Raw genomic sequence first — 9,080 nt, 5'->3', positions numbered from 1 at the left:
AAACTTTGTCCAAATTTATTTCACACACACAAAAAAAAACAATGTTACGGACGGGAAAGTTCTCAGCATATAAGGTAGCCTACTTGCCTCACAGACCTGAGACATATATAGAAAGCTTGAAATGTGTACTTTTAAACAGAACAATTCAAACCGAAAGAAAACCCCACCTTCAAAATAATTTCACTTATTTCCAAACATTTTTGCATTGATGTACATTGGTGGCCAAAAGTTATTTTAATGTTTTTGAAAGAAGTATCTTATGCTCACCAAATATATAATTTGATACAACAATACAGTAATAGCAGTAATATTGTGAAATATTACGCTGTAAAACAGCTGTTTTCTATTTGAATATATTTTAAAATGTAATTTATTCCTTTGATGACAAATCTGAATTTTCAGCATCATACTCCCAAGGCTTCAGTGTCACATGATCCTTCAGAAACCATTCTTATATGATGATTTGATACTGAAGAAACATTTCTGATTAATGTCAATGTCTGTGCTCCTCCATCTTTTCCACAGCATAGGAGTAAAAGTCATCATAAAAACTTTAAAAAAGCCAACCTTTGGGAAAAAGTAAATTAACCTATACCTAAATGAACTTCTCCTGTTCAGAACTTACTCTTGTGTAGCCAGACCTATCCCTAGACTCTACCGCAGCTTTTCTTGACCAAGGACTGCCCAAGAGGACGTTTGACTGACATGTAACCAATCACAGTTCGTGTTTAGGGGCGTGACAATATAATGTTGATGTCCCTACAACAACAGACTAGCGTGCATCTAATAAATTATTCATTCAAGAATGTTGTACAAGTTAACTGCAACAACGGAGCCGCGAACTTAACATACTTTTGAAAATCCAGCGTTTAGTTGATCCTGGTAAGCGCTCATTGTCACAGTTGTAAGCACAACAGCGTTCTTCTTCTACGAGGGCTTTTGGTATCACGGCATTTGTTTCCAGGCGGGCCGATAAAGAACACGCATGCACGTCACGCACGTCTCCCAAACATCCTGTAGAATTCAACCAATCAGATTGTGACTTTGAAACTCCTGAAGTGTTTCTAGAAAAGTGTGACACATGCATCAGTCCCCTGTTCCCTGGATGCATGCATGTCCACAAACACAAATGTTCTCAGTTCTTCTTCAGAGAAGATCGCAGTTCCAACACTATATAAAAATATAAGAGGGAAAGAGAGAGAGGAGAAAGTTACACAAGCATCAAATTGTTTTTAATCTCCATCATACTATAATTCAGAATTTATATTTGTAATTTCAGCTGAACTGTAAACAAAATTATGCCAGATTCAATTTTAATACTTACATTTCCTTAATTCTCTCCAAAAATGCTGAGATTCATAGACGTAAATACTGCAATATCAAGGATTTAGCCAATTTCAGCTTGTTTGCAGTGAAGGGATACACTATTGATAATGGAAGTTTTTTTGCCCGCAAAATCTCGTCGTAACCTAGATTTTAAACCAGTACTAAAATAACAGTAGCAGAAAAAATTGTTTTTGTCTTCAAGAACAGCTTACCTCAAGAATATTGCTAGCATCAACGACGTGATTCGGCACAAATCATCTCCTCCCTGGTAAAAAGGTTTTCACAAACAGTTTTGATGCGAGGGGTAGTCGATAACGAAGTGATATGTTATAAATGTTTTATTTTCAACTATATAGAAGTAAAAAAAAAAAGTTGCTGCCATTAACAGAGTCTACTACTGAACTGACTGGAACTGGATTCTGTTCACTCGAAGTCACTAGATCTTATTGGTTCAGTTCAACTAGCTAACGTTATAAAAATAACATGTTATTGTGTTATAAGTATGTAAGCACATCAGTCTACTCATATTGTGTTAAATGCTTTTAGTAAATTCGCAAGTTGTGTTAATTTTAAACTACACATAGAAATGTGTAAAATAGGTTATTTTTTTCAACATATTTTTTGTTAATATTGACACAAAATGTGTAAATTAGAGTGTTACACATTTTGTGTAACTTTTCTATACATTCCTTCTAAGAGTGTATTCATATATATTATAAAATATGTGTATTTAGCATGCTGTCTGAAGAGAGGCCTCTGAGAACAGAATTTGGCCCAAACCCAGAGCACTCCTTCCCTTTTGCCTCGCTGGGATAGGAATCGAGAGTGGGGAGTTGGGGTGGTGGAGAGATGCTGGAAAAACTTTTGTGGAACAGAGGTAAGTTGGCTCTATATACAAGTCTACTTAATAAAACAATTTCACAAGTCCACACTTAACATATAATTAAATATAGTAGAAAATATGCATATTTTGTACGCTGTCCAAAGAGGCTCTGAGCTTCTCAACACGAGCTTCTCAATCTTGTGAAGAACTATCTGCGATCGACAATGGCTACGTTTATATGCAACCAAATAATCCATAAAGCCTTCATTTAAACACCTTAATCGATTCGATTGAGCTTGATCTGAATGAAATTTCGATAAGATTGTAAGGAGTGGTTTATTCCTTTTTCTAATCTGATCGAGAGGACATGTAAACACTCGATCGGATTGAAAACCGAAACTGAAATGACTGCGCATGTGCAATGACATACAAATAGTGTAATGACGTATGACACCCGGAACAAGCTTTTCTTCGTGTTTAATAAAGTGTCACATGAGTCAAATGAGTGTCCAGTCATTCTAAAATTCCCCTTTCACTTCTTTTACCAAATCTGTTGCAAATTAGATAACTCCAAGATAATTAAAGCATTTGCAGCTAAAGCAATAAAGGTCCTCTTTTAAATGGTGAGTCAATTGTATTAATTCATTACACCTGTCTTAAGTCAACAGTATGTGATAAATTGCCATTTTTTTCCTCTTAAAAATTTGAACGAAGGGGGCGGCATATTCCTATTTTGCCCAGGGCACTGGATTGTCTTACCCTGGCCCTGTGTTACACCCCTTAATGACAATAGTGTTCCCTGATGGCAGTGGCTTCTTTCAGCAGGATTAATGCATCCTGTTTTTAAAATAGGGATATTAGTTTGGCTGTAATGCTCAGCCACTTGCAAAATAGTAAAAACAACATGAAAAGGATTGTGATGAAATCTTGAATAAAAATCGTGATATGATATTTTTGCCATATCGCCCACCCCCATGGGAGGACTTCACCAATAGGCAAAGGTCGGCAATTGCCTTGGGCACCGAGCTACCTAGGGGCCCACAAAATCCTGTATTAACTTATGGTTACGTTTTTTTTGTTGTTGTTTTTTTTACTTGTCACAAATTATATATTTATAAAACTCCATTCGCTAAAATGGCATCACAATGCTTAATCATTATTTTTGCAGACAGGAGGTGGCCCCCCACACTACATTGGACTATTCCATTATCTCACTTACTGCGTATCTACAAAAGTGTCAAGTGATTGACAAGGCTGCGACACGCCAAAAAAAAAAAAAACTGAAGGAGAGGAAATGATTGACAGACAGAGCGTACAGAGTAGACAGCAGAAATGAAGCGAAACTACCAAAGTGTTGCTGAAAAAAGGAAGCAGGAGGAAAGCAAAAGGTTTTTAGCAAATTTGCCGAGGTAACAAACTTTTTTGTGATGCCCGCTGCTGCTGACGCTAACGTGGCTACCACGAGTGTTAGCACTGCTGCTAGCGAGGAGGAGCTACCCGTTGCTGCCGACAGTGCCACTGCCAGCCCAGGCTGCTCAAGCGATGTTGCTGCTACATGCAAGTCAACTTTACAGATGGATGAGGATCCTTCAATTGCAGGCAACAGAGTTCGGTGTTCACTTTCAGTGATGACGATGACGTCTATGACGAAGAAGACAATACCGATGAACACTTAGTGAGTACTAACAGTCATTCTGGCCAACATGCTACACTTGAAGATGACCCAGCACTCTGGCCAAAACATCTCACTGACAAAATGGCGCTGCTCAATAGTGCAGAGAGGCCCAGTTCAGTTCAAGGAAAGAATTTATCCTAAAATTCAAGAGGGGCGAAGCAAGCAGCAACTATTACCTGCAAATGAAGAATGAAGAAAAGATAAAGAGGTCCTGGCTCGTGTACAGTGAAAAAAAAATGACTGTTATGTGTTTTTGTTGAAATAATTGGAAAAATCTTTCAGCCCACTTGAGACAGCATGAGAGGTCTGCAGAACACATCACAAACATGGATACTTGGTGCAATCTTTCACAGAAACTATAAACAAACACAGCTATAGATCAGGTAAACCTAGATCTAATTGCTCTTGAAGTTGCCACTGGAAAGAGATTTTAAGAAGACTTATTGCTATTGTAAACCATCTGGCAGAGCACAATCCTGCATTTCGTGGCCACTCTGACAGATTATTTGAGTCTGGTAATGGATATTTCCTTGGACAAGTACAATTAATGGCTCAGTTTGACCCAATGATGCGAAAGTATTTGAGGAGAATTCAGTCAAAGGAGCTTAGTGACACTTATTTAAGCAAGCATATTCAAAATTAACTGATTTCCCTTGTAACAAAATGTACAACTGATGCAATTGTAGAGAGAGTAAAAACAGCCAAATACTATGCAATAATCATGGACTGCACTCCAGACCTCAGTCACAATGAGCAGCTCTCAGTGGTGCTACAAATTGTTAATTGTGAGTTATCAAAGGGTGTCTCCATCCATGGAGTGTCTATGTTGGATTTCTTAAAGATGAACTATGCAGTTTTTTTTTAGCTTAATTTACCTTAACTAAACAGCTTCGGAGTCATTGGAATGGTTATATGACTTTTTTCGGGTTGAATGGTGGTCTTCTCGCACCCCCCGAGCGCCTGTGAGCGGAAAAACCACCCTTGCAACTTTGGGCCGGTGGGAAGTATTGCGTGAAATCAGGTCTCGCGATGTAACGAATTGCTTTACAGCACTGCACACATACACTATCTAAACATTTATATGCTAGCCTTATGTGTATCATACATACCTCAGTGGGCATGGCTCTGTGCGTTCGCCGGCTTCTTTGAAAACAAATGCACATGACCAGAGGGAGAAGATGGGAGGGGGGCGAGTCGCCAACGAGTTTTGATGACAGTGTTGTCAAATATCTATTCCGAAGCTGTAGGGGGAGCTCTATAGAGAAACCCGCAAGCAAAAAGCAAAATAACAGCGAAGAAATTGCCAAAACTGTATAGCGCCGCTTTAAGGCACTTGACACAACAGGAAAAGGCTTATGCGCAACATTTTTAGGCCACCTAGAAACACTAATCTAACACTGGATCTTTGCAACTGTCGAGGCCAGTCTTTACGATAACGGGAGCAACATGCAGGATAAAAAGCAGGTTTTCCAAAAGAGAGTGCTGGAATTAAACGACAAAGGGTTATATATTATCCTTGTGGAAGTCACACACTGAATCTTGTTGTTGGTGATGCAGCCAAATCTTCTGTGATGTCCATCAGCTTATTTGGGCTGTTACAGCGACTTTACACTCTTTTCAGCTCCTCAGTTCACTGTCTCAATTCACCGTCACCATTCTCAAAGAACACGTCAAGAATTTTACACTTAAAGGTAGGGTAGGTAGGAATTGTCTAAAAAACTTCTTTTCCAAATTTGTTTAAACTTTATTTATATATCAATACATAATTAAAATTTAAGTACTCTGAAAAAGAAAGTATAAAAATCGAGTGTCTGTAGACCTCTCACGACTGTTTTAAAGACAACTCATTATTTCCATTCACTCCACCCCCTCCCTTCTGGGCTCCTTCCAAAGCCACGCCCCCAAAACACATGAACGCTCGACTCCGACCGCTGAGCTGAAGACGCATTATTTACCTGAGATGAGCGGAGAGGAAGGAGCACAGTGCATGTAGTGACATCATGTCAGAATCACATGTAATAAAAAAATCTAACTTTATCATTATGAATATAAACAAATAAGATGTATTTTAGTACTCACTATCAAGCTAGCATATTGATATTGGTAAAGTTTAAAATATATATTTTTTGATTCGCTAACGAGCTAGTTATATCTATAAGGCAAAGCTAAAAACAGGTTGCATTGCATACATGTTTTTCCATTACCATCAGTTACACTGTGATGAAGATGAATTTCGTGTCAGATTCATAACATATACGGTGTTCTGCATGTAAGAGTTTCCATGATGAAAGCATTGTTGACTCTGATGAGGACTACACTCCAGAGACAAGTACTGCATCGTCAGCTCGAGGACATGGTCCGGGGTCAAGGGCGAAGCAGAGGAGGTCGTGCAAGAGGCCGTGCAACTAGGGTCCGAGGATATTGACACGCGTTTTATTCAAAGACTTTTTGTTCATTACCTTTTCTAGTACTGTCTTTCTTTTTTGCCCTGTTTGCCTTCGCTAACTGCATATGCCGGTAATGTGAATTTTTGATTGCTCTTTCTCTGCCATTGGTTTGCTATTCCTAGGTTCCGTGCCTCTTGAATTCCTCAAATCAAACGGGTGCGCGCGCATATGGGCAGATCCTGTGTGGCAAAAGGGTGGTTGCCATGGTTGCGAGAGAGTGACAGTCGCCTAAGCCAATCCTTTGTTTCGTCCCGAATGGAAATAATGAGCTGTGTTTAATGCAGATTAAACGGTCTAGAGTCACTCGATTTTTATACTCTTTTTTTTCAGAGTACTTACATTTTAATTATGTATTGATATATATAGAAAGTTTAAACAAATTTGGAAAAAAGTTTTTTATAAAATTCCTACCTACCCTACCTTTAAGGCACTGTCAACAACCAGGTGGGAGGGCAGAGTTAAACCTTTGAAAGCTATTCGCTACCAGCTGCCTGAAATCATGAAGGCATTAACTGCTCTAAAGGAGTATGCCGCAGAGAAACGAGATGCAGATGTTGTCTCAACAGCTGAAAGCATCTGCCAGGAGCTGCAGATATGGCCTTTTGTGGTAAGTAACATAGTGTTTTAAAATGTGTTGTTCCCCAAAGTTTCAGTCGAGACAGTGAGGGAAGAAATCAGTGCAGTGAAAGAATTCCTTCAGGAAAACAGATGCCAGGGAGATAGCAGAGAAGCTTGAGGTGGAGATGAGCTGGCCTGAGGTGCGTCAGAGAAGAAAAACTAAACAGTTTGAGTATGAGGGAACAGAGCAGACTCAGTCAACTGCAGAAGACCTCTTCAAAAGAGAATTTTTTCTGCCTCTAATAATAATAGATACAGCTCTTGTCACAGTAGAGGATAGATTTTCCAACATGATATTATTCTTTGAGCTTTATGGATTTTTCTACTCGATCAACATAATGAGAAGCACTGAGAAGGAAGGGAAGCTGGATGAATGCTGCCACAGATTAGAGCAGAGGATGGATGCCATTGATGCAGAAGACCTGAAGATTGAGTTGAAGGGTGCAGTTAGGTCCTGCCCGCCAAATGTCTCATCACCATTTGAGATGCTTGGCTATATATAAAGAGAATATACTTAACATATCCAAATTTGAGTATAGCTTTCAGACTCCTTCTCACTCTCCCTGCATACATTTACAGTAGCATCAGGTGAGAGAAGTTACTCATCACTGAAACTAATTAAAACGTACCTCAGATCAACTATGTCACAGGGCAGGAAGTCACTGGATATGGAATCAGTGATAGCAAGATTGGCTGAGGCCAAAGCTCGCAAGGTCAGATTTTAGCATTGACATCTAAACTCTGCCTCCCAGCCATGCAAAATATAGCCTTGTGGCATATGGACCATAATATTAGTCCATTTCTGAGAGTCCATGAAAAAGATCCATCACTGTTCTGAGAACTTTAGACATAATTATACAGCAGTAGCCCAAGATTTCCTTCATTTGTTCATCAGCTATTAAAGCTGAGTAAATTTATAAGAGAAACCAAGAGAAACTCAATGTACAAGAAATACATTCAAGAGAGAGAAAGAGAAAACAAAGACACAGAGAAAGGTGAGATGAAGAGAAAGACAGACAAAGACAAATAGAAAAGGGAGAAGAATAGAAAGACAAAGACCAAAGGGAGAAGAATAGAAAGACAGACGAAGAGACAAGGGAGATGAAGAAAAAGTCAGAAATAGAAAAGGGAGAGCAAGAGAAAGTCAATGAAAAAGAAAAGGTAAACATTTTAATAAATATATTATTTTAATTTTGTGTCTCCATAATTAATCACTTATTGTCTTGTGTTACTAAACTGAGAAGAAACACACAAGACAGAAGACCACAAACAAAAATGTATGCAGCAGCAAAAGTTGGTACTCAACCAGAATAATACTTTTACCGCCGCCGTTCCCGTAAATGATCATAAAATTAAAACATTGTCAGGACTTGCTAACCGATGTTAGTCGGCAGCATTTGTGTTTTAGCATTAAGAATGAAATAGGCTTACAGTAGGTTGTTATGATTAGCATCATTTTCTTTAATAAATAATTAAATAATGAATATTATTAAATAATTAAATAATTTATTTTCACTGACTGCGAGATAGGCGTATGATGGTCTTTTGGTGAATTTTTTGTTGGTTTGTTTATTGCACTGCTCCCCCCAGGAATAGGCTTCTGTTGCCCACCAATGTCTACAATATGAAAAATAGTCTATATTGTTGTCGTCTCTATTATTAACTTTTGATTCTATTTTTCTCTTCTAAAAGTTTTTTCTATTCTGTTTAAAATGTACTTTTACATATTTAATTTTTGCTTTTGTTAAATGTAACCAATTTGGTTGTAGTCTTATGTAGCCTCTGTCCCTAAGCACCGGTGGCTGATGCTGGTGAATGCCCACGATGTCCAGCAAAGGCTGGATGAGATCAAGGCCACTATCACATCACAATATGGTTGAATCTTAAAAATGTATTTACTAAAAAAGTGGCCAGAAAACTAGCAGGACACAGCTATGGCACCACTACCTGGGCAACCAATGTTGGCAATGAGCATGGACAGGTGATCATGTCCGTGCTCACAGCCAGTGAAGGTTTTGGTCTCGAGCCAATGATTGAAGGCCTCATCAAGCGATACAGAGTGGCTGGGGTGGCTCCTCCCGAGGTACTGTATGTGTGGCAAAACTCTTCTGAGGAGGATGTTTGAAGAGTGGGAGCAAATGACCATCCGGTTAGATATATGGCACTTCATTCTGAGGTTTGCACCACCAAC

Source organism: Abramis brama (genome assembly GCF_963993115.1).
Source record: "Abramis brama genome assembly, chromosome: 4".
Lineage (NCBI taxonomy): Eukaryota > Metazoa > Chordata > Actinopteri > Cypriniformes > Leuciscidae > Abramis > Abramis brama.
Note: the sequence above shows the minus strand (reverse complement) of the source record.